This window comes from Falco naumanni, chromosome 4 (assembly GCF_017639655.2).
Source record: "Falco naumanni isolate bFalNau1 chromosome 4, bFalNau1.pat, whole genome shotgun sequence".
Classification (NCBI taxonomy): Eukaryota; Metazoa; Chordata; class Aves; order Falconiformes; family Falconidae; genus Falco; species Falco naumanni.
In genome coordinates, this window is record NC_054057.1 from 49,661,395 (window position 1) to 49,688,963 (window position 27,569).

The 27,569-nt window shown below is 37.4% G+C and overlaps 1 long non-coding RNA gene across 1 annotated transcript; it reads left to right on the plus strand.

Moving 5' to 3' along the window:
• LOC121086007 lies at window positions 1-27,241 on the plus strand. The gene is made up of 3 exons (XR_005827264.1): window positions 1-120; window positions 11,634-11,707; window positions 27,040-27,241. It is a non-coding gene; the product is annotated as an uncharacterized LOC121086007 (long non-coding RNA).
• The last annotated feature ends 328 nt before the right edge of the window (window positions 27,242-27,569 follow it).

Here is a 27,569-nt window from a genome sequence, read left to right on the forward strand (position 1 = left end):
TGAATAGAGGACACATCAACTAAGTGCTTATGTGGATTGGGGCCAAATGGACAATTTGGCCTGAAGCTGTCTCTGATTTCTTCCCTCAGCAGAATTGATGGAAATAACTGCAAGGGAGAGGTAAAGAAGAATTTATATTATTTGTGTAACTTGGGGTTGCTTAAGGAAAGAGTAATCTCTTCCCCTATTTTATGGCCTTGGGAAACATTTTATGTGGAAAAGAGAAACAATCAAAAACCCACAGAAATAACTCTCTACTTAAAATTACGTACCCTTAACTATACTTCAAGAAATGATACCTTGAGTAATGATCTAATCTAATCTAATTCAATTGGTTTGGTAAGTGTAACTTCATTTCTAAATATAAGCTCTGATGTTCTAACAACATCACAATGGTTGTTCCCTTCCACAAAGACTTGGAATTTTATAATGTGGAATTAACGTGGCAGTATAGTTAAGGTAATATAAATGTAGTTAGACAGTTACTGATATGGTGAATTAAAAATGTAGTCCCCCCCCCAAATATGTAGCGGTTCCCATGATACTGAAGAATTTTAGTTCATTTAAAATAAAACTAATCTAAAATGTGGTTTATGATTTGCAATCTTTACATGTTTTATAATACATGAGAGTTAAACAAGTGAACTTGTTCTTTGTTGCACTGTAAATGCTTCCTACTTACTGTAGTTTTTTGCAAAAGTTATAGTATTTATATTACTTTTATTAGTATTGATAAACAATGGATTTGATATGTATTTCTCGTCTTTTCCTTTTGAGGGTAGATTTCACTCTTTACAATAGAGGTTATGCATATTTTCTTTGCAGTCTTGTGGCTTGCCTGGAAATGGAAGCTCCAGCAGTGCTTAAAATAACCTAAGTGGTTGTGGAGACTTTAGGCAGCCATTAGTGATATTTTGCTTAGATAGATAGAATGATATATGATTGCACTTTTTATTGTAGCTGATATGACCCTAGTGCTTCAAATGCTTTTGCAAATCAGTGTGGAGTCATCCTATTGGATTGAAAGAGGATTCAGTGTTCAAAATGAACCTAATGGAGACATTAATTTGGGGGACTGTGAGGTGGGGGGAGAGCCTGACTGGTCAAAATGCAATGTCTTCCAGAGTGTACAGGGCATCTTTGTCTCCTCCACAAACTATCTGGGTGTACAGTGCCACGAAGTTGTCTTTCTGCAGGACTGAGGAGACTAGAAAAGCAATTTTGGTAGTAATGCAGATAGTGGGGCCATCATTAGAGCTGGTGTGTTAGCAGCCAGCAGTTTCTGAGAGCGATTACAAGTACTTGACAACACAATAAAATTAGGTATTTGGTCCAAATAATTTGCACTTCAAGAAGCAGTCTTTACCTTTGATTTATTGTTTTATTCTGTTGTGGTGTCATGAATAATATATAACAGCACAGATTGTTTCTTCAAAAGGACGTACTTTTTTTTTACTTACTTTCCTGATCAGTCAATACCTCTTATGCCCTAGCATGCATTTGCTGTCTCTCTTTCTCCTCCCTACTCCAGCCTTCCTTTTCTTCCTTTCATTTATTTTCCTACTATCTCTTTTCCTTTGCTCCTCCTTGCTTTAACTACTTGCAACTTCCTCCCCATCTCTTTCTTCCTTTCTTAACGCTGAAGATAAGAAGGTCAGGAATTTTTTCACTCCCATTGATAGTTATAGTATAGTAGTTAACTGATGCAAATTTCATATTCTTGTTTGCAAATATTTTTTATGACACTGAGATCATAACCGATAGTAAAAAGTACAGAATTTTTCCCTTTGTGAAATAAGAAAAATAGCCTTTCATGACTAGCAGAGTCATTTTCATTTGTCAGAAGCCAATCTGGATGCCTTATGCAATGTTGTCTGTTTCCTTCCTGGAAGGCAGTTAATAATGTCTTGTTTCTCCTTGTCTGTGAAATTTAAATAGTTGGCAGAGATGCATTTAATATTAATTTCTGTAACTATGCATTTGTATGCCTCCTTTGCTCAGAATGACACCAGAAAAAGTCTTATCTCACATTCTGTAGCACAAAAATAAACCCCACCCAAACAAACTCAGACAGAAGACATTGCATATACCAGAACCTACAGTTTAGAAATACTTTGGCAGGCATAGCTAAGAAGTTAAGTAACATTTAAGCTGTGGAACAGAACTAAGAAAAAACAAATGTTTTTGCGTTTATCTACAGACAATAATATTGTAAACATATATGAAGTGTAGTATTTAAGAGTATGTGCTAGGCCTAAGGAGGTATAAAGTATCTGGCTTTTGACATATTTTGTTTTGGTTATTTGGTTGTGGTTTTTTGTTTGGTTTTTTTTTTTTTTTTTCCCTGTACTTGCATTATAATTCCTTGGAGTTCCTAAGAATTCTAATAAAGGAAAAATTGATTTATTTGATTGTCTATGCAAGTGAGCAGCTTCCTTTTATGGTATGTTTGTGTAATACCATTAGGACCAGTGAAAATAATCAGTATATTGTGAATAAATTGAACAGTGATTGTTGTGATCAGACATAGATGAAAGATTTTTAATGTTTATTGTTTACAATCAATTTTAGGTTTATAGTTTCCCTTCCAGAAAGGTGATGTTTCTTTGATGTTGAATGTCTCTATTTGTTGCTGAGACTGAATGCCTTACACAGTGCTTTGTCTTTCAGGTATGAAAGTCGTGTATTAAATATTTGCTTTTTTTTTTAAAAAAAAAAAGGAAATAACTGTTGGAAGAACAGGTGCAATAACAACAGCTCACTGGAGATATTAAAAAGAAGATCCTTCTTACCACAAAGGAAAATTAATATTCTACATAGATGAAAAATTAGTTCGTTAAATAACATGATATAGAAGTTACCTGTCATGGTATTTACTCTTCATTATTGCTTTTGTGAGTTCAGAACTTGATCAAATTAAATTTTACTATGAAAACCAAAAAAGCAATTTAGCTCACAACAGTCAGCATTTCTGTGACATGATTGAAAGGAGTAGACAGGAGTAGGAGACATCATTGGGAGTCTTGGATGTAATGTGTGGTGGGCCAGAAGGGGATCCCTGAATTCCAGGGCAGGATGAGCCCCACAAGGAGTTAGTAGTATTTTAGCTAATTCTGGTAAGTTATAGTCTACATTTTCAGTCTTCCTCCCTGATACACTTGTCCATAGCCAATCTAATTTCTTCATAAAGTCAACATCTGCTGCTGTGAAGTTTCATTCCATTTTAGTGGCACAAGGTGATGCTCACCAAGCCCAAACCAGACACCCATGGCAAACTGCTTCCATTTTGCTAGGTGACAGAGAGGGATAGGAATTCCCATCCTATCCCTGAAACAATTCTGCTGCAATGCCATTGTCCCTAACTTAGGATCCACAAGCATCTGAGGATCATAAGTTGAGCAAGTGGCTGTCTTGGCAAATCTCAGTGCTTTCCAGTATGTAGGGCCAGACTAGGATAGAGTACTGAAAGGTGAAGAAGCAGAACAGAGGACAAAAATAAGTAAGACAGGAACAGAGACAGAAGAGATAATGTCTACAAGGGAAAATGTTTTAATGCCTTTTTAGCCTTCATATTCCCACCAATGAAAATAATTTATCAAGAATCACAAAAGAATGTGATCTGCTGTGAGGAATATTCACTTTTCTTACAACTTCTACCTTTGAAGTTTTCAAGACCTGACTGGACAAAGCCCAGAATTCAGTTTTGACCTTGCTTGTAGCAGGAGGTTGAGTTTAGCTCTTGTGAGGTCCCTTTTAACCTTAATTATTTTATGATTCTGTAATTCTAAATTTTACTCAAATTTGTAAATTACTAAGAGGATGAATGTGTGTAATAGCTTCCTAGCTGTATTGGCTAGGTGGCAAGTATTCATCTGCTCTAGTGGAGGATGTGACTGTACTTTGGGGTATCGTATAGTGTCTTGCAAGGAAGGGAAGAGTGTCAGTTACAGGCTAAAAAGTTCTGAAGGAAATTATGCATCCTCTTAGGCTGCCAGCCCAGTTGCAGCCACTCTGAAATTATTTTTGTTTTAAGAAAGAACCAGTGAAGTTCTAGAAATTTGGGATCTTGAGGGGAAACTCTTACTGTGCAGCCAACAGGGTGAGTGGCATGAGTCAGGGCAAGGTTGTGATTACTGAAGAAACAGGGAGCACTTCATAGTTTGAAGAAAGTCAAACCCAGGGGAGTACCTAGGTTCCAGAGTGAAGAATCATTTAGAGAAGCCAAAATAATTGATATTGCAGTTGGTTTCCTTGTAATTGTTAGGGCCAGAATTTCTCTGAAAGCTGTGCACACTGGCAAGAGGCCACAGTCTGTGCTGCTGTAGGTGATGTGATCGAGAGATAGGATGTTGCTATAAGGTCAGGGCAGTAGTGAAAATGAAACTGAAGATAACTTGCAGAGTAGGTCTGGCAGCAGCAGCCAGGTCTGGAGCAGCAGTCCCTTAATGCTACCCTTGAGCAGCCGTCAGTCAGCAACCGCTTGGGCAAAATGTAATAAATATCCTTAATAGGAAAGAAATAATATGGGTGTTGGAGGAAGAGGCAGCTGTACACATGTCCAGCACAAAGATCACATTAAGAGGGCACATGGGTGCAAGTTTGTACTCTGCTCCTTTATAATGGACCTAATTCAGCTTTACAACTGTTCCAGCCTTGTAATGAGTTGGCATGATCTTGTTTGCAGTGCAGACTCCACTCTGGCATGGGTTAGGGCTTCAAATACTTCTTACTTTCTTTTTTCTTACTCAAAATGGAAGTGCAGTTTAATGACGTCATGTAAGTTTGAGGTAGAAGTGGTTGGCTAGGCCACCTGTCTGATACCACCATACAAAATTATTTTCCACAATTTATGTTCTGGTAACTTAGTATTTCATTAACAAGCATAACTTAAAACTGATAGTAATCTTTCGTCCCCACAGTTACTGTTACATTGAGATGTGTGTGAATAGTAACAGTGTTGTTACCAGTACTAAGTTAGGGATACTGGGCTTTGGGGTTTTTTTCACCTTTACTTTTGTTTTTTTTAAAGTAGGGCTGTTTTTTATGTGACTTGAATATATAACTTTAGGTTCTGTGTTACTGATACTTATTTCTTTTTGAATCTAAAGATATGAAGTAATGTATATTCATCTAAAAGAGTCAGCTGTCTTCAGTCCATTCCTTTTTCACTGAAGACTACTTAAACACTTCAAGCACTATTTCTAGTACATTTAGCCACCATTGTTCTATAATATTTGTGTCAGCGACCTGGACCACCATCCGTGTTCTTGACCCTGTGGAATCAGGTGTTTGTTTTCAACTCATCTTTTTCACCTTGAAGAGGCAGTCGGTGAGCCCTTCTACAGACAATTGGAGGGAGCCTCATGATCACGGGCCCTGATTCTCATGGAGGATTTCAACCTCTCTGATATCTGCTGGGAAAACAACCCAGGCAGGCTCACACAGTCCAGGGGGTTCCTGCAGAGCATCAATGATAACTTTTTGATGCAGGTGGTGGAGGAACCAACAAGGCGAGGTGTACTCATAGACTTTGTATTCACACACAAAGGACTGGTTGGGGATGTGAAGGTTGGGAGCAGCCTTGGCTACAGTGACCATGAGATGGTGGAGTTCAGGATCCTGCGTGGAGGAAGCAGGGCAACAAGTAGGATTGCAATCCTGGACTTGACTTTTGGCCTCTTCAAGGACCTCCTTGGAGGGATCCCATGGGTTAGGGCTCTGGAAGGTAGGGGGTCCAAGAGAGCTGATACTCAAGCATCACTTCAACAAGGGCAAGTGCAGGGTCCTGCATATGGAAGGAATAACGCCATACACCAGTACAGACTGGGGCCGACCTGCTGGAAGGTGGCTCTGTGGAGAAGGACCTGGGAGGTCTGATGGACAGCAAGGTGCCATGGGCCAGCAGTGTGCCCTTGTGGCCAAGAAGGCCAATGGGATCCTGGGGTGCACTGGGGAAGAGTGGCCAGCAGGTCAAGGGAAGTGATCCTCCCCCTCTGCTCTGCCCTGGTGAGGCCACATCTGGAGTGCTGGGTCCAGTTCTGGGCTCCCCAGTTCAAGAGAAACAGGGAGCTGCTGGAGAGGGTCCAGCAGAGGGCTAAAAGATGATGAGGGGACTGGAGCATGTCCCTTATGAGGAAAGGCTGAGAGAGCTGGGCCTGCTTAGCCTGGAAAAGAGAAGCAACTATCTTCAGAGCAAGTGTCAAGGGGATGGGGCCAGGCTCTTCTCAGTGGTGCTCAGCAACAGGACAAGGGGCAATGGGGACAAACTGCAACACGGGAAGTTCCACCTGAATATGGGGAAAAACATCTTTACTTTGAGGGTGACAGAGCCCTGGGACAGGCTGCCTAGAGAGGCTGTGGGGTCTCCTTCCCTGGGGACATTCAAAACCCACCTGGACGTGACTCTGTGCAACCAGCTCTAGGAGAACCTGCTTTAGCAGGGGTTGGACTAGATGGTCTCCAGAGGTCCTTTCCAACCCTGACCATTCTGTGATTGTGTGATTTGTAGTCCTGATTGTGTATTAAATGTGACAAATACACTACTTCTTTTATAAGATATAAATGTAAACATGGGGATAGGATAATAGTATCACATTGTCAAGTTTTATTTGCTTTGTTCTCCTGTGTTCTGAATGTGGGTGGCCTTTCCAGTAATAATCCATGACATGCACATGCATGTTCTAAAGTTTCTTGTGCCACATATTTATGGTTTAACAAACAGGCTTGAAATATTTTCCAAATTAACTTTAAACAGCGTTGCCATGTAGATACTGTACTTAAAAACAAAGGTTGCATTTGTTTTTCTCTTTCAAGGACTCGAGAGCTTAGGAAGAAAATTTCTTTGACCAGAAATCAAGAATTCAGATGTGAGAAGGTACTGTATGGCAGTTCAGTAAATATTCAGGTGGTACAGTGTTTTGTTTTTATGAATAATTCACATTTTGGAGCTAAGTTTTCTTATTCAAGAACCAAACACATTGAACACAATTAAACTTTTCCTTCTTAGGTTTATATCTGAATTTTAACATGCTAGAAATCTAAAGCAGGCAGTTGCTTATATTAAGAGTGTAAAAAAATTAGTATTTCCATTATTTATCTGTAATGCATAATATTTACTGGAAATTTTACCTGGATTATCTATTGTTTCTTAAGAGGCAGCAGTTACCCACAAAACAAAAACATGGACAGTGGCTAAATATCAGGAGGAGTATGTGAAATAATATTTACATTCTAGCCAATGTTTAACAGCTCCATGACAAAAGAGAGCGGAGTCTTATCTTTGTAATTTTAGCAGTATAGCTGATGAGAGCCTTGTGTCTTATTAATGTGACAGTTTCAAGGTTGAGCCTGGAAAGAATCTGGCATCTGCTGTGCTGGACAAAGGCTAAAAATGGGCTTCTCTGTTCCAACCCCCATTCCAGAGGGGAAAGCTGGGGTTCCAGGTGAACTCAGTATTTCTGGTGAGACTGTCTTATGAACTCAGATCACTGATGATAGGATTTTTTCCAAGACTCCGTGCTGCAAGCTTATTTGGAGAGGGATTTGGTATCTAAGATAGACTTTTCTAGGTTTTTTTGTGATACACAGTTATGGTATATGCAGGGAAGATGCACGTGAAGCAGGAAGAAAGATGGGGTGGGAATATAAAATACAAAACCAGACAGGAAAGAGCTTTTACCATAAAGTGCTGCCTCTTTATTGCAGAACTGCTCTTCAGTTTGTCAGAGACAGTGTTTTCTGTGAACAGTTTCCATTAGAAAGACACACTTTGATATTCTAAACTAGCTACAAACAGGAGGGCTATTAACTTGGACTGAATCTGAGTGATGTTTCAAGAAGTGGAAGTTTGGTAATGTTATTGTATCACAGTGAGTGAAGTAGTAAAAGTGAATTTGAAGGAGCAACATGCTTATTATAAAATCCTTAAGTTCTTTTTCCATAAGTCATTCAGAATTATCTAAAGTGAACCTAACACTTTGTTTTAGAATGATTGTGGCAATACAGTTGTCACATGAAGAGTGTATTGTTAAAAAAGTCCTATAAAACAATACAAAACTATCCCTTCATCAAAGCACCACAGAGTATTTGAGCTTTGATACGCAGTGTGTTATCTGACTCTAACAAGCTTAAGCTCCTTAAAATAAGTGGAAGCCCTCTGTTATGATCAGGGCAGGAGAGTTTTCTGAAGTATAATTCAGAGCAGCTATTTTTTTTTTATTAGCTACAAATAGCTTCCCTTGTTTGTGACAGGCCTTGATATACCGAGGCTTTTTTCTCTTCTGAGTATGTCACAGAGTAAAGATCACATAAAATGGTAATGCAGGGCTTCTTCTGATGCTGTTGTTAGCTTAGAATGTAGATAGCACCACATGCTTCTTTAAACTGAAAGCCATACATTCTCACTAAATTATAGAAATTGGTGTATGGTTCTCATCTCTCCTTGTTTTCAGCTGTAAGTTCATGTTAAAAAGCTGATACACTACTGTTTTAGTAATGTCAAAGTTCAGTTGCTGTAGCCAGAAAAAATCACCATTAAGAAAAAGTCTCCCACTCATGACTTTGTCTCGTACTGTTCTGCCACATCCCTCTTGAGATGCCTGTGTGCAAATGGAATTTTTAAAAACTTCAAACTTTAAATAACTAGTGTATATTTGGTTTGCCATATGCTAATAACATAAATATCTCAATTTTCACTTTTGCCTGCTATTCTTGCCATTCCTGTACACCACCAGGTCCTTTTCTCCTGAGTAATAGCTGGGTCAAGGACAGATACAAGCCCTTAGCGTATTGGTTACACTAAAATACATGCAATGAATCCGAATGACAAACCAAATCATGTAATGTGCTTCATTAAATTGATTAGTTCAGGCTATAAGGATGGTACCACTAGACTTTCAGTGTGGTGTTGGTTATTTGAAAAAGAATGAGGAAGAATTTAAGGTCAAATTACATGAGATTATATTGGAAAAAGACTACAGAAATAAGAATCCAGGCATACAAATCTTCAAAGTCATCATGGAGTCATGTGTATATTGGAAAGTGACTGCTCTTGTCTCTTCCACAGGTTGGAATTGGAGACTCACTAATAAATCTAGTCTTAGTAAAATTGCTATTTAATACAACCTCTGACTGAGGACTGTCCCTTGAGAAATGTTCTTGATTTAAAAGGCTGTGTTTACTACATCTGAGGATGTACACATATCTTGTATTTATGAAGGCTGTACTACATAGGTATGAGTTCTACACAGGTGCTTTTAAGGTGAAATTTTGGATGTGAATATTCAACTGGTGCAAGAACCTATTCTTAAATTTTGCTATTGCAAATTCCTCTTGGCAGGTAAAATCAAGTTTGCTGGACTTAAATAGTTGTGATAGGAAACAATATTTTTAAGCTTGTGCATACTAGTGACTTCAAATGGAGGAAAAAATAGTTCTAGTCTATTCCAAAAGTGCTGTTTCATATTGTATTCAGTCTCCTTGCTTTATTTGTATTCTGAAATACTTTGTAAAAATATGCAAAATAAGGCAACGTATATTTAAACTTATATCTGAAGCTCTCTGAGACAAAGTATAGGCTGTTTAACATGCCCATTCTTTCAAATTTTTATTTCTTTTCCTTTAAAAATCTTTTTCCTCCAACCTCCCCCTTTTGCAGTACATGCTTGGCGTTTTAGAAGATGCTGAATAACTTCTGCCTTTTTCCAAAGCATAAAAGCCTTTAGGAATTCTAATGCTGTTTTTCAGGAAAACAAAACAAAACACTCATAATAATGAAATATGCATTGGTATTTTTTTACTCATGTTGACTTTTTGCTGTATAAAATTAGGATAGCTGTTAATCTGCTCTTTGCTGCCTAAGTGAAGAACTGGTACTATTATCTGTAGCTCAAGTTTTTATCATGTTCTAGCCAAACGTTTTAAAGCTAGCTCAGGTATTTTTGTACTACCCTGTGCTGTAGAAAGATGTCCTCAGAATGGTCCTTAACGGAGGTGTTATACCTGCTAGTCCAAACTGTTTGTCACTATCTGGCATACACAGTGTATTGTGGCCATGATTTCTGATTGCTTTCCCCCAGATGCAAGAGAGAGACTTCTTAGCTTCACATATTGCTTTAACTTGCTTGCATATCTGCGAATACACAGAAAAATAAGTTCCTATGAAGAGAAAACAGGTTGTTTTATTCGCTGAACATCTAAGAAGGTTAGAAGTTGACAACCTTTCCAGCAGGAATTAAAGTGTCTGTCTTTGGCTGTTACTTGAAATGCACAGTATCACTGCTAGATGCCTAAAGATTTCATAATCCTAATATATCTTCCTCTACAGTAGGAGATTGGGATAGATATTGCAGAACCAATGTATTCATCAAGTGATTCATTAGCTGAGACTTTAAAGCACAGCGCATCTCTTTGCTTCTTTATTTTTGTAAGGTTATTTTTGTGTGCTTATATTTTCTGTATCAAATATTTTAAATAATTGATGTCCTTTCTAATCTGATTAAAATAGGTTATGACTGTTAAAATAAATACTCAGAGAGATGTATTAGTGTAATAATCCCACCCTAACTCAGTTTACAAATGTCTACGTGTTAAGGAATAAAACAAAACAAAAGAAAAAAACAAACCCATATATATATTTTGAACTATATACAAAGCAACACATTGGAAAGGCAAGAGTAGGACAATTTTTATTATTTTTATATTTTTCTTTCTAGGTATTTATGCCATCAGTATATATAATGTGCTTACACTGGCAGTGTACCTTTTATGATGGAAAGGTTGGATCCACATCCAAACTACTGCAGTGTATATCAATATCTGTCTTAGAGTGCAGTAGATGCACAAGCACTTCCTCAGTTCAAAGATGAGGGAATTCTGTTCATTGTTTTAATTTAGTATCTGTCTTAGTTGAATTTATTCATGGAAGCATTTTGATTTTTATATTGATTACTGTGTGACTTCAAGGGGTTATTTTCTTTGCTGGAACACTGTCTGCACGCTGTTGGCACCCTGATCTGTGACACAGGTCTTGGCTGAGTGAGCAGCTTCTGGTCCAGATGATGCATGAGTAAGGCAGTGTAATGAATATGCCACGACAAATGATCAAAACATAAAAACTGTTTGTTCTTAATCTTGGTGCCAAAGCAGTAGGTCTAAAAGGGTTAATACTGATTACCTGGTAACTGTAATTTTTATTAAAAAAAAGATAAGGGTTTTTTCCCAAGCCATTTTTGAAAGGAGGGCTGAGGTGATTTGGGGGATTTTGGGAATTCATACTGAATTGAGGTGCTAGGCTGCCTTTGAAGACTTGAGCCAGATTTAGAAAAACAAATAAAAAGTTAAGGAATGGTAAGAAGATGGGACAGATACAGTATTACAAATAATTTTACTCTTTTCATCCTTGTGTAATCTAAATCAAATGTGAATATTAAAATGTTTTGCAAAGTCTCCTGATTTGTTTTAACATCTGTGTTATCTGAAGAGGCAGGTTGAAAACCAGTGCCTAGAAATCTGGAACCACAGGAATGAGTGTTGTTTCGATACCAAAAGATGTTATGCAACACTGTTCATTCACAGTACCTCTTCTTTCTCTTCTTCAAAACTGTCAGTTTCATAGATGTTATCTTCTTTTACAGGCTTTCAAATAGTCAGTGAGCTGCACGGAAAAATGTGCCAGTACACAATGCTGCCAGCGCCTATTAGATACCATGTGAATATTTAAAGGTGTTTCACTATTTAGGTCTTCTCTGGATAATGGAATGCAGTTGTTAGTTTTATATATAGAGAGATATAGATATGAAATTTACATCTGGATGATCAAACTGAAATCTCAGAATTCTTCATGAATGGTTGTGGAAGCCTGGCAGCATGGCGTTGTGGAAACAAGCATATCTTTTCACACATGAACAGCTAGGTAGCTTTGTAACTGCAGTGGTAGATGCAGCAGTGCAAATGTGTGGTATGAGATGTGCGTTGGAAAAGCATTAGGCTGTCATAGGTTCATATTCCCATAACTGATAAATGTACTGTGAAATTAAGTAGTGTAACTGATATGCTCACTTTTTAGCCTGGACAGAAGATTTTGAGGGCTGTATCTTATGATATTTATTTTATGAAAATATCCCCCCTTTTTTTTTTTGTAAAACGAACACACACAAATATATTTACATGCTCTTTTGCATCCTTTTTATTAAGGCTAAAGTTATTATAGTTCTTTATAAAAAATGTCTTGACAATAATAAGTTAAGCAGTTTATATTTTTAAATAGGAACTATATGTATATACTTCCTTTAATTTTTAGAAAAATAGGATAATTTTTCATGACATGATATAGATCCTCAAAGTATTTGATGGAAACTGACTTTGCTAATGTGTTGCTCTTCTTTTGAAAGAGTAGTTTTCAATTCTTTGAAGTATCTCTCTGAATTGTGCGTGGATCTCTTGCCAAGTGCAGTGATCATTTGCCTATGAAAAAAAGAGTGTCAAGAAGTGTTTATTAGCTGTCTTATAAAAAATGACATCCAGTATTGTGGCAAGCAAAATGTGAGTTGTGAACAAGCATGTAATAATTTATTCAAAAGAAATTTAAGAAAAAATGAAGAATACTTCTAGGAAATTTAGTTAAGATTCAAGTGTTCTTTGGTGTATAAAATGATCATTGCTGTTCCAGGTGAAATAGGTGCCATCAGTTGCATGGCTAATCCTTACCCATGTGATGTAAGGTGTTTCTAAAAAGGCATAGACTAAGGCATAGACTGGTATAGGTTTTGGTGCTGAATTAAAGTTAGATATTTTTAGAAAGCCTACGATGATTGAGCTTAAAATGGATGTGGGCTGAAAGGTTTTGTATGAGTGAAAATCTGTAGTGCTTGGCAATGTGGCACAATCCCACAGATTCATACAGCTTTGATCAGCTATATATAACTTGTATAAGAAACTCTTCTGTATCTTTAAAATTCCTTAAAGTGAGCTGGAAGAAAAAAAACAGCCTACTTACCTTAGCCACAAATTTATCCATTTTTTGGAAGCAGTCTTTCACTATAGATTCATGGGTAGTGTTAAGTCTGGACTTCAGCTGTTATTTTAATGGAAAACAAAAGAAACTTTGAACAGTGACAAGTAAATAGAAGTTCAACATGACTCAGAAAACAGTACCTTCTGATAGACATGGTCATGACTGAGAGCTTTGTAATGCTTCTGTAAGAGGCAAGCCTGCTAAATATGTTAATATTAAAGGTAGTGTAGCACACACTTGCTATGTCTACAAAGAGATCAGGAGAAAAATATGTCAATGTTCAAAGCAAGGTAAGGGGTCTATGGATTTTTTTGTTCTGTGACAATACTAGTTTTGTTTATGTACGCTGTCTTTGAAGGAAACTGATTTCAGAGTAACTGGTGGTCGTTTGACATATCATGTACCTATGTGATTATGTTAATTCATTAAAAAAAAAAAAAAAGTGCTTAAGTAACCACCAGTTATTATCCTTTGTTGTACCCATCTTGTTCTAGGGTCTAGCCAGGTCAGAAGCAGCAGTGTGGTTTTGGAGCTCTGTGTTTATGTGCTGTTGCTCAGGCATATGTCTAGCCCTGGAAACCTCTCTTTCCTGCAGTGAAGTGCAGCGGGTTCCCTCCACAGCAGCACAGAAGGGTGTGTTAGAGTGTACATTTGTATGCCTAGGTTTGTTCTCCTGCAGGTTAATTAGCAAATCTGGTGCATGGCATAGGCATTAGTTGCAAGGCAAGCTATAGTTAATCTGAGGCTTCACCCTCTGTAAATAGTTCTTAAGCTGACCCCAACTGAATTAACTATTAGCATATATGTTTAAGTAGTTTACTGAGCTGAAATAAGATGAATGCAGACCTAATATTTTCCTGAAGTGTTTTGCATACAATTTGCAGCTAATTCTTTACGTTAGCTTGTCTTGACAGAAGTCATAAGTAGTTGAAACAAAGCACATGACATTGATATTTAGTGAGAATAGTAAGTACTTCTGTGGTAGAACTGGTGCAGTCTTTAAGGAGAAGCAAGTTAAATACTGGCTTAGCCATATTTTTAGGCATCACATCTCAAAATATGTCCACAAATACATATATGTGAATTTAAAACTGCCTGTATCATACAGGTCAGTAAAAGCGCGAAAGATGCCTGTCATTACTTGCATACAGATGTTTTAATTTTCATTATTTGAAAATGTAATCTTTAAAGTTTTCTCTCACATTTTCAGCATACATATTACCAGTTTTATTAACCATGAATATCTGACTTGAATATCATGTGGTGTAAAAAAAAATTATACTTACACAAGTTTTGAGCTGAGCATGAGCTTCATACATTCCTCTTAGAAAAATGTTCTTGTTTTGAAAAGGAGTGTCTGCTTTCTTGAAAAACTCAGCAATTTCATGCACTATATGAACAATGGCGGCATTATCATATCCAACCTGTGATGACAAAAAATAAATACAGACAAATTTGGTTTCTGAAATTTGCACTTAAGTCTCAGATAATGGTATGTTTTTCTACTGCCAGAGTCTGTTTTAAGTTCTTAAAGACTTTTCACCACTTTCTTCTGCTCTTCAAATTTTTTAGTACAAAAATTATAGAAAGTAATATGCATTGCAAAGATGGTATTTATTTGAAAATCAGGAATTGTCTGTGCATTTCCAGTTGCAATTTTTGCTTTCATAAGGTAGATCTCTGTTTTGTAATGGAAATATATCTTGCATTTTTGAATTCTATTGACATTCTTGGATATATACAGTGTACAAGGAATAGTCAATAAGAAGCCAAGAGTCAAAAGCAGATCTTTTGAATTCAGACCAAAGACAACAGACTGACTGAGTGTGCAGCTCTTTCCTCACAATCGCAGTACATATTTGGTGAAGGGGAGCTCCCTCTGTCTTAGAGAAGATGGAAATACAAGAGAGGCCGATGACTTTTTTTCCCCCTTTGTTCCCTGCTTGTGTTTTAGAAGCTCCATTGATGAGATGAGCTGGAAGTGGGCTGAGTGAATTCCTTTGTTGCAGTCGCACACTCTCAACCCAGTACCTTCTTATTTTGTGGCATTGCAGACCTGGACTGAAAGTGAACTGTGCATATAAAGTACATGCATGTACTGAATAGCATGTAAAATCACCCCAGCCCTAATTTTGTGGGGTCTGCTTCTGACTGAAATTGAGTCAGCATGCCATGCTGGTAGTTTCCAGGCTAGCAGATTGGTTCCAACTAATTTTCCACTTTAAACAGCAGGACTAACAAAAAAGCACCTAAACCTTTTCGTGTAAAAGTAACATAATAGCTTAAATAATAGGAAAAGAAAAAAAAAAAAAAAAAAAAAAAAAAAAAAAAAGATTATTTCCATAAGTAACCTCTCAGGGAAAAGAATTTGGACTGAACACTCAACAGTCAGATTTATCATTTAAAGCTGTAATTTAGTATGTCATAATTCTAATGTGAAAGTCTTTTAACAAGTTGCACAGGCTGTATAAGGTAGAGCTGTTACAATGAGATAATGTCAAGTATGTATCTTTTTCTACTTACTGCTTTTAGCATCTGCTCAGGGAAACACAAATCTTCGTTGCTCATTTCCTCACACTCCAAAGAAAAGCCTTTTTTGTTCTTAAAGAAAACATCAGTATAGAAATTTTAAGCATATGCAAAACCAGGCTTATTATGGAAACAATTAATAAAAGAGTTCACTTATCAGTTGGTCACTTAACGATGAAGTGTATGAATGACCACATTCATAGAGGACACTATGTATCTCATGAGGTTGTGTGAGGAAGATTAATTTGCTTGTATGTTCCCAAGCCTATCTGAAATGGAAGAAATAGCTGCCCGATACCTATTTCACCTTTTCTCAGTTATTCCAGGGAGCTCAGTCTGTATGGTGCTGGGGAAAGGGCAGGCCACAAAAGAAGGCAAACTGGGAAAGGAAACATGCTTTTCATATAGCTGATTTCCAAAAACACTTTCAGAGGGTATTTGTACCAAAAACTTTATGGCTGTGAATGCCCTTTTCCTTGAGTGGGATTAAGTCATAGTAAATTGTGGTGTTATGGTTTCAGTTGATGCCAATTAGCAGGAACCCCAGATGACTGTGTGCTCTAAAATACATGACTTCTGTGTGGAGGATGTGTTCTCAGGAAGGCACATAAATGTCATATATTCAACAGAAGGAGTTCAGATTGAAAAATCTAAATTTAAGGTTTTTGGCTTCGTACAAAAGGGGTATCTGGCTCATATTTTTTTAATAATGTAAAAAAAAATTGTAACCAGGCAATTGTTATGCATTTGGGAATTTCTTGCACCTAAACTAAAGAAAGATTGAAAATGACATCTATAAATTGTGGCAATATTTTACACATTGACTTACCAGTTTCTCAATCTCCTCTAAAAGCGCACTCCACTGCACGCTTTGAAAGCACTGATGACTGCTGCTGCGGCGATAACCAAGGGATGTAGCAATAAGGCAGACAGTTAAGAGGAAGAAGTGGCTCCCAGGGCAATACATTGTCTAGTTTTGGAAAAGTAAGAAGACAGAAGTCTTAACAGAATCAGGGTGGTTTTACAGTTTTGTAAAGTCATGCAAGCACTCAATTGCTTCTGCTTGTTCACTTTTACTCTGTGTTTACTGATGTGCTGTGATAGGCCTAATAAGTTCTAAATGTTAAATATGTTTACTCAGTGTATAAAGAAGAAAAAAAAATCATATAAGACAACCTTTTTTTATACTATCCATATAATATGTAAATGGTTGTATGTTTTTTTTAAATATCCTATTCTGATTTTCTGAAATACCTATTTCCACAGTATCTAGAAAACTGGCATTATTTGCTGCAGTAAATTTGAATAAATGTAAACTATTGCCTACTAAATAATGAAATAAAAAAGAATATTTTTTCCCCTAGCAGTTTGCTGTGTAGTAATTCCTGTAACCTTCTTTCTTACCTGTAACTTGTAACATGATTTAGAGTGATCACTTCTAAATATAAGTTTATATTTTAGTCAGATTTTGTTGTCATAAACTCATTGGGCATTACAATAGTAAAATAAAAAGGAGAAGTTAAATGAATAAATTGATTTCATCTAGAAAAATGAGCAAGAAAATCAAAAAAGCCTACCTTGTGGATAATGTCTGCTCCTGATTGTGCACTTCTGTAGGGCTCCTGGGGTACATTCTGGCAGCTGCCTCAGTCCCTTTTAAATGCTCTTCTCCAACTGTTACAAATCTCTGACCACCTCCTCTCAGCAGATGATGCAGAGTGAAACTTCTTTCTTTCACTATTCCATCTCTTCAGGTATGTTGATTTCCAGGCAATAGAGAGGCTATATGTGGGTGGCAGAGGCCACATTTTAAAGTTTTTATTTAAACAGAGAAAAAATACATGTCTGAAGTCTGTAGAACAAACTGTTAGAGTTTATTTTACAACTTTATCATTAGCAGTTTGTAAATATTCACATCAGGTAATAAAATATAAAACCCAGTGTTCTTCAGTATGAACAAATACTGTCTTCTATATTTACATAATGGATATAGAATTTCATATAATTTACCCCATGCGATTTATAATTGTATAAGTGGCATTGAACGTAACAGTGAAAAAGTTTAACTGTACCCATTCTATGCGAACATCTAACTTTATAGTTCTGTAAGTATTATATTGACCTTCAAATGTAAAATGCAAACTCATGCGCACACACATACAACATACATCACACACATACACATATGTTACTTCCCCAAGTTGCACCAAGGACTATCAGCATTAAGTTTTTCATTCACTGTAGGCTGGAGTTACTGAGGAGAATTAATTTCCAAGAGAGCTAATCCCTACCAAATTAGAAAATGTCTTAATAATAATAATATTCTGTTTTCATTAAATTTTGTCCCTGGGGCTTTTAAATCCCATTAAAACTTAAAGTAACTCTAGCATCCAACTGTACTGTTCTTGTTATTTCATATCTATCTGAGACCCTTCATCTTGGTGCCTGAAGTTTCTTCGCGTTGGTTTGTCCAAATGTTAAGCACTGCATAACATGGAAACAGAAAAGATTTTGCACCATATTTTTTAAGGGTTTTTTTGGATGGATTGACTTGTAGTTTTAAAAGTCTGTAGGTATCTAACATCCAACCTCTGGAAAGCTCATTAAGATCGTATTTGTATCTTTAATCTCTAATGTTTTGTCAACTTTTCCCTTTACAGAATACCTGCCCATCTTTAATAATTTTACTTTACTATTGCTAGTGGATGTCAGTTCTCTACGTACCATTCATAACTCTTCTGGAATCGTAATAAGGAACTTAACATCTGCAATTAAAGGCAATTTTTTCCACTTTTCTGCGAATAAGTAGCTAATGGGTGTGGTAAGACAGGCCTCATTTTATCTTGTCTTGGAGATGTTTCATGAACATCTTTGCAGCGGTAGATTCTGGATACAGGACTTAAATATTTACCGTAAGATACATGCAGGCACTAAGGAAGGGTATAATTCAGGGCACCACTTTCTTAGCATAACGCCACGTCAGGATTAGATAGAGAACTGTGGTAATAGGGCAAAGGGGACACCAGGAACAGTATAGCGCTGGAAGTTGGAACGTTTTTGGGCTTGATTGCTCATTTCACTGTGATCACACCTTTCAGTGTGAGCCACCTGGCTACCTAACTTGATGCTACAGATGTTAACCTAAATCTTATGGATTCGTTTATATTCACCTGTCGAGTTTTCAATGCCTAACAAAAAATAAGAAAGGTAATAATTTACTGATTATGATTTGAATTTCAAAAATGGGATTTAAGACCACTGAAGTTGTGTGCAAACCTCACTACACATTTCTTAACATTTAGCACAGAAAACAGCTTAGTAGTTGGATACTCAGTTTCAGCAACGAACCATATAAAGGAATAGTTCTGAAATTCTAAAATGGTGGATCCTGTTTATAAGATTGAAAATACTGGTTTCCCTTTGAACTGAGTAACTTTGTTTTAAGTAGACTGGATGGTGGTAAACATATTTTACTCTGTGTTTAGGGAACTGTGCTGGTTAAGTTTCAGTTTCTAAAATGCATGTTATGTATATTAATGTAAATATCTGTAAACAGTGGTACCCTAGATTTTTCATGTGGCATTCAGTCTCACCTTTGCTTTTGACTCAACATCAGTAAAGAATGGAAAATATGTAGTACATCTTCAATAGACTTTCCATAGTAAAAATTTAGAGAAGCATTCTAGGGGAGGAGGAGAGCCGCATGAAAATTGCCTGTGCTCCTTGTCTTTGTCTTCTCATTTCTTCCTTTTCCCATTGTGGCTTCTTGAGAGATGAAGACTAAAGAATAAAAGATGCACGATTGCTGTGTAGTATCTTGTGACTAAATCATGATTTTTCTTTTTATAATTTCATTGTACTGAAAATTCATTGGGACCACTTTGGAGAGAATATTTGAGGAAGGAGTGCAGTGGGGCTGGAAGTGAAACAAGTCAGCTTTCAAAGGTATTTCTTCATGTTATGTTTACTAAAGGGAGTCCCTTCTCAAAAGGTTAATGAAATAACCGTATTGAGATTCTGCAATTCACCTCTGAATGTTTTTAATCATTTGTCTGACATAGGAATTCAAATATGTTCTTTTGAAGGGGAAAAAAACCAACAGGAAAATAAAAAGAGGAAACATCACTTTTTCTAGCTGTGTAAATGATCTTACTTGAACCTACAAATCTTTCAATACCAGATTTTTTTTTTTAATTTCTTCTTAATATTAGACTATCTTACTGATAGAAGCATAAATACTACTTGTTTGTTGCTGGAGTTATAGGTTTTTCTTGGCCTGAAAGATGACTGATAGATGTCTGTGTTTTAAAACTTAACACTTCAGTTTTCCACCCTGCTTGGCTTTCAACATTAGGCTTCACAGTTCAGGATAATGTCATTTCCTTTCAAGCACTGCAACTCTAGGAGTGACTGGGGCTAGGCACCTGAAATGCTTCTAGCATTTTTCCTTTCATGTTTTCTCTTTCTATTGTGGTTTTCCTTTTACAAGATGCTCAGCAGTGATGTGGTAAAACTTTTGCTCTGCTGTGTTTCTAATTAAAACATTTGCAAGCAAACAAACAAAAAGACCTGTAAAAGAATGAACTAAAGAAAAATATTTGACAGAATATTTATTGAACATAAGAACCATAGTCTTTGTTGTGTTTTGGCCCCTTTCTGCTGGTTTGCCAGAGGAGACAGCAGCAATTACCTCACTTTTCTCGAAGTGAGGTAATTGAATACTGTCAGTATCGCTGTGTAACTACAAGAATTCCTTGAGCTAGAAGATCCCATTCAGTTTGGGGCTGATGTGTGTGGGAGAGGTGTTTCCGTCCACCCCACCCCCTTTTTTTGTGTTGTGGGTGTGAACTAGGTTTTTTTAAGAGGCACACTTTACTGTATAACGTCTATCTGCAGAAAGTGAAAGCAACACCTGAAAGTAATTTCCTGCTGATCAGGAAAAGTAATCCAGAAAGATTGAAAATTAAATATTTAACCTCACTGCTTAGAATTTAAAACTCGAGTCCTGTAAATGAAATGATAGCATTGTAGCTCTCAAAAAAATTTACATTCACTTGTTCAAGAATGTGGATAGTGAGGAAATTATTAACCTTTGTTAGGCCTGGTATATAATGTAGATTATAAATCATCTTTAAGATACCAAAATGGAACTTGGAAGATCTGGATATCAAGACTTTTTATTTTGGTGACCTTTGTGCAATCACTTTTATTTTTTAGTACTTTAATTCTTATCTCTCGGATAGTGTCCATAGGGAAATTTAGGATTGTGTTGACTTGTAAGAATTTAACAGAAGGCTTGCTATCTGCAGAAAGCAACCTAAATACTGTTACAGAGCAAAGTAGAGAAACCTACGTGAGAGCTTGTATTAGTAGCATAGCCAGGAGCAGCGAGCTCCCTGGAGACTCAGCAATGTGAACATGGAGAGACTCTTTCCTATCATCATTCTTAGTGAAGACAATTGCAGCATGGTATAAACCATGGACATGTTTACATGCTATATATTTTGCTTTTTGTTTTCCACAAGGTAGTCCTGCAAATTTATCATAGCTTAGAATGACAAATCCTGAAATTAAAATACTTAACCAGGAAGGGGAGAGAATACTAGTATTTTGTGACAGCTAAAGGTACCTGATGTTTCATGGCTAATAAATTCACGTTGCTTTAAAAAAAATATCTACTAAATTCTCTCACTTTTCAACTTAAGTGAAATTTCTTAACAGGTTATAATATTTTTGTGACTCTTAGACCATTAGATATATGAGAATACAAAAGGTGAACGGAGAAGGCCAATGATGATTTAAGAACCTGTCATTGAGATTATGGGGTTTGAATTCTATTTTATTTGGCCGTCAGTATTGTCTTGATTCAGCATCCTGTGTTTTAGTATAGAAAAAAAGGCAAATGTGATTAAATTTGGATTGCACACCAATGTTTTATTTGTTTTGAAAACAAGGTATTGTTTGAGTGCTGAAGCTGTGAATAAGTGGCATCATTAGGTGGCATGGGTAGGTCATGGAGAATGACAGTTGTGGACATGTTCTGAAGACATTGCCCCTCAGATGTCAAGTCAGGTGACTTCGTATTTGTAGGAAGCTGAAGAAAGGTCCCTGTATTTAGTGAAACAGTGCAGAGGACTGATGGCTTCCTGATTTCATTAGGGCTAGGTCTTCCAGGGTACTTAGCACAGCTGTTTTGGGGATACTGCACTATAGGGAGACCATTTAAAACATACTGATATTTGATTATCATTCTGAATGTTCCCAGCCTCTGGAGCTCTTAGATTCTGGCAGAATTTTCTAACTGGAGTAGGGATAAGGTATATTTTGTATTAACATACAAGCTTTATAAGTTGGCGTAAAATGTAACGTAATACAATATGCACCAGGGCTGGAGGCTGAAGTTGGTGATTTTAAATGTTTCTTTACATGTTTTTGATAAGGTGTGGGCTAGAGTAAACATCCTTGAGAATGTTTTAACTCAGCCAGGTTGAGTTCCGATCTGAAAGCTAGAAAATGACAGTAAAATAAAAGCTGCCTGTTTTTCAGATGTTCTCACAATCGCATCACTCCCTAATTAAAATAAACTATTGGATTAGTTAAACATTCTAGTTGGGCCTGAACCTTGTTTGAGAATGGTTAAGCCTTACCACTTTTGGTATCATTTCCTTCCATAGCATTTAATGCTCACTGGTTTCTATTCATGAGGTTTATGCATCTGTTTTAGAATTCTTATTCATTTCTTTCTGTGTGCAATTTTTCATGCAATGGCCAAGCTCGATGTGCCAGGTATTCCTGACTTCACATTTGGAAGAGCTTTGTGGTTTATGTAATCTCTCTACCAATACTGTAATGTGAAACGTTTTAGTTGTCATTATTTTGGCATCCAGACTGAGGCACTGTCAAAAGACATGGCTTCCTGGAACTGCTGATCATGCAGTCTCTGAAAATCATGCTTAATAATAAAATATATAAAAAAATATCAATTCTTTGGAAAATTATGGCCATGTCTAACCTTGCACCTTTTCTTAAAACTTGCTTTGAACTCACCCTGTTTCTATGAAAACATGCATGAATCTAAGCCCTGCTAGCACTTAAGTTTTATTAATTGACTCAATTCTGTCAGAAAATAATACAGAAATGTTTTTTGGAAAATCTGTTAATTAGCTCTACAATTCAGTAGAGTTCATAATTCAAAATGTTAAATTAAGATCCTGATCAATTAACTGCTTAATTCCCATCCAATTCTGTAGAATGTCACTTATATAAAGGTAAATGCAATTAAAACGTAGAAGGAGTTAGCCATGTACTTCAGTACTGAAAATATAAATGACTGACATTTATGACAAGATACATGAAAAACCTATACTGTTGTACAGGAATATTAAAATGGTGGGAAAACGCTAAAAATCTCATAAAAAAACCCCATGTTTTGTGATTGGCAGATGAAATTCCTGCTTTGGGAAAGAATTAATAAAAGAGCAGAAAAGCCAATAAAATATGGAAACAGAAGTAAACAAGGAGAAAACTTGTTTGTTAATAGGAAAACTACCGATTTTCAAATCTCTGCAAACCTCTTATGCCTTGTCATATTTTGTATCTTTACATGATTTCTAATGTGAAGTCTGGGCTCATGAGCTGGGCACAGAGGTTCCGGAGAAGGGCACAAAGGTTCCTGGAGAAGTCAGCTGCTTCAAAACAGATCTGAAACACTAGGTAGAATGAAAGACCAAGCTAAAAAAGGAAATTTTTGCATTCTTCCTTAGAGACGGGTAGTGTCTGCTACTTATTGAGCTGTGTGCTTTTACTCCTGCAGTTGAAGGACAGGTGTCACTGGCAGGTGCAGCTAGATTCCCAGACACGCAGCAAGTTCCATTGCTTTCCATTGAATAAAGAAAGAAATAGGTTAGTACAGGTTGAAAAGAGACAGTTTTTAAAATCCACGTGAAGGATTTTGAAGGGTTGGTAGATGAGAGAGGAGCAGTGGATCTTGTCTACCTAAACTTCAGTAGGGCTTTCAACAGTCTCCTGTAATATCCTCATAGAGAAGCTGTATGTATGGGCTGGATGAGCAGGCAGTGAAGTGGATTGAAAGCTGGCTGAACAGCTGGCCCCAGAGGATGATCGTCAGTGGCACAAAGTCTAGTCATAGACCAGTAACTAGCAGAGGACTCCAGGGATCAGTACTGGCTCCAATCCTGTCCAACATCTTCATTAATGATCTGGATGATGGCGCAAAGTCCTGGTCAGCAAGTCTGCAGATGATGCCAATCTGGGAGGAGCACTGATACACCAGAGGGTCGTGCTGCCATCCAAAAGTATTTCATCAAGCTGCAGAAATGGGCCAAGAGGAACCTCATGAAGTTCAGCAAAGGGAAGTGCAAAATCCTGCCCCTGGGGAGGAACAATCCCATGCACCAGTATATGGTAGGTGCCACCCAGCTGGGGAGCAACATTGCAGAAACAGACCTGGGGCTTCTGGTGGACACCAAGTCGACCATGAGCCAGCAATGTGCCCTTGTGGCAAAGAAGGCTAATGGTGCCCTGGGCTGCATTAGGAACAGTACTGCCAACAGGTCATGGGAGGTGAACCTTTCCATCTAGTCAGCATTGGCGAGGCCACATCTGGAGTCCTGTGTCCAGTGCTGGGCTCTCCAGTACAAGAGAGACATGCTGGAGAGAGTCCAACAAAGGGCTAGTAAGACAATTAAGAGACTGGAGCATCTCTGCTATGAGGAAAGGCTGGGAGAGCTCAGACTGTTTAGCTTAGAGAAGGCAACAGCTTGGGGGAGATCTTACAACGTATATAAATACCTGAAGGAAGAGTGCAAAGAAGATGGAGCCAGGCTCTGTCCAGTGGTGCCTGGTGGCAGGACCAGAGGCAACGGGCACAGACTGAAACACGAGGGGTTACCCCTCAGTGTCAGGAAACACTTTTTTACTGTGAGAGTGACTGAGCACTGGCAGAGGTTGTCCAGGGAGATTGTGGAGTCTCCATCTTGGAGTTACTCAAAAGCCACCTGAACAATCCGGGCAACAGGCTGTAGGTGAGCCAAACCCTGAGCAGGGGTGTGGACTGGGTGACCTCCAGAGACCCCTTCCAACCTCAATGTTCTATAATTCTGTGATTGATTACAAGAGGAAATTATTAAGAAAGAACAATTATTTTGCTCTACAGTGTAGGTTACAAACATGAAGAGTCTACATGAGCAGGCACTGCTTGTCTGTTGAATCTTCTCATTCGTCATTGGTACACTTGTGTTCTGTTGGTGCATGCTGGTGCTGATCTTGGGCATCTGCTGAGACTACCGCATCCACACGGGGAGGAGAGTGATGGTTTATTACTTGTTTTGTGTTGTTTGCTGACTGACTAATGTGTTCATGTTAATTGACCTCTCTCATTCATTTGGTTTCAGGATTATAAATGCGATGCTGTGTGCCTGTGCAGTGAAGGCTCGGCAGAGTATGTCTAATGTAGGGCACAGGACAATGGGGGTTTGCATGTGGTGTGGTGGGTTAAGTCATCACTTATAAATGTGGGACGTGAGTTGGTGGATTTGGAGGAATTAAGGCAGAGTCCTTCACAGTGTGGGCTGTTAGCATTGCTTATGAGCTCCCTGCACCAAAGCTCAGTGTTCCTGAACATTCCCCTGTAGCAGATCAGCCCAGGACCTCTGACAGTTAGACAGAAGGGACGCTCAGAGAACTTGACCTGGAGTAAACTGTTGGACATACCGTAACAGAACTTCACCCTCATCCAAGTAGGAATGCTAACCGTTATGTTAAATTGGTATCCCTATGCCAAAGAAAGGTATGTGTACAGAGAAAGAGACAGAAACATGTGTAATGTCCCTCAGTTTAGAATAAACTGTAACCTGGTGATTAAGCAAGGCTGTACCAACTAGGGGTGACCATAATAACCATCCAACCTGTGTTACCGCTGTTATGTTTAGTTGAGTCTTGTGCCTGCCCTCGTGACTGCTAACTATGGCAGTTACAGGCAATGTGAGAGATGTATGGCCTTCCCGTTCAAGAATAAGTGTTTCATTTATTACAAAGGGGAAGAGGCACTGCTGTTCTTCCCCAGATATGCTTTGAAAGCAGACTTCATTGACTTCTCTGGAGAGCCGATCCATTTTGTCTTCCCAAAGTAGAGCTGATCCATTTTGTCTTCCCAAAGCATTTGCTTGGCTCCATTGGGAGTTTCAGACGCTGGATCTGTGCCACACTTAAAATGAGATGGATGCTGGACAAGCTTAGTAGAGTGCAAGTGAACATTAAATGGTTGGAATAAATAAATGTCAAAAAGCTGAGGTTCTGTGAAAATCAAGCATTTCTAAGGCTTCCAGAATTGAAGTTTTGAACCAAGTGAATAATGCATGAATCCAATATTAATTCAATCCTTTTTGGAATTATTCCAAAAGAATAATTTTTACAGAAGTAGACATTACTGCCTACTGTTACAGCTACTTTCCCCCCCCCCCCTCCAAATATATATGTAGTGTACACTGTAATAGTTGGTCAATATGCATTAATCTATACCCTGAAAAAACTCCTATTATTCACAAGATTCCACCCACCTGCAGGAAAATTTCATTACATGACTTCTGACATTTATACAGTGAATGACACTGGAAATGTCTAGGGGACTCACAGCCTTTTAGAAGTTCATAGTTAATTACTAATTATTGCATGGGAAAGCTTGAAGATTAAAGAGGAAAGAGGGGCAACCAGGAAGAATGGATAATACATTATAAAATGAAAAGTTTTTTTCCAATGAAAATTTAATGTCCTCAGTTCTCACGTACAACTCCAGAAATTAGGGTTTTTTTAATCTATAAAAACATAGTAGAAGAGTATGGAAACATCTAAAATGGTTTCTGTTACAATGACTGCTGCTTCTGTTTTCCATTTTTATCTAGATTTGAGAAAATATCTGAGTATGGAGTAAAAAACAAATGCCTCATTTTTATTGCCATACAGTGTAATTCAAAGTCCCTGCAGACTAGCAACTTCATTTTGTTTTTGGGGAAAACATAGGACTCATTTCTTTAAAAATTCATAGCAAGTCACTCATTTACATAACACCCAGTGAATAAACCTGCAGCCTGAATGCAGGAGACCTAAGGTCAGAACTCTCCTCTGCTTTACACAGTGCAGCCTCCTAATCCAAACAGTGCCGGCCTCATTTGTATTAACATATTTTAGGTTTATGGCACTTATGCAGGTATGCTTAAATTAAGGGTAATGCACCCAAGGCAAGTACATTAGTATGATAAAATAGATTTTTCACGATGTGGTAAGTGAACCAAGGTAGTTTGGGAACTGTTACCAAAGGGTTTTTGACTGCCTCCACCCATGGATTGTATAACAAGACTGGGTTAAATTAATGAGATTTTCATGAAATTTAATGTTAATCATTTGCAGATGGCAAAATTATAGAAGATACTTTTAAAATTGGTACATATATCAAGCACTCTGCAGTTTCTGTTTCTTTACAGTTCTTGTACTGAATGGGAAGAGGAGGTAAACAAATGTGGACAGAATAAAGCCAGTTTGTTTTCAGTTCCCAGAAATGGACATTTAGAAGGTATGTATAGTCTACGTTTAGATTGTCCGTACTAAGGAGCTCTGCCTTGACTTGCAGTAATAATCACAAGTTTAGTTTTTTTTGTTGTTGTTGTTTTTTTTTAATAGGGTACTTACGGGAAAATGCACCATCATTGGAAAGGCATTTTATAAAGTCTAGCCTTGGAAAACTATACCTGATTTCACACAACCTAGAAACTTAAAGTATGAAACTTTTATTTCTGAATAGAAAATATATAACAAATGCACTTTCAATGAGTTTAAATTTTTAGCACCAAGTTACTCAATTTTTTTAGAAGAGGTAATTGAAATAGCATTTAATTATTAGGTATTTTTAGAGGTTTATGATTTTCATAGTTAACTACAAATACCGTTTTCCCCAAATCCAGAATCTTTCAAAGCACCATGAAATAGCAGATTTACCTGTCTTTTAATTGAAGAT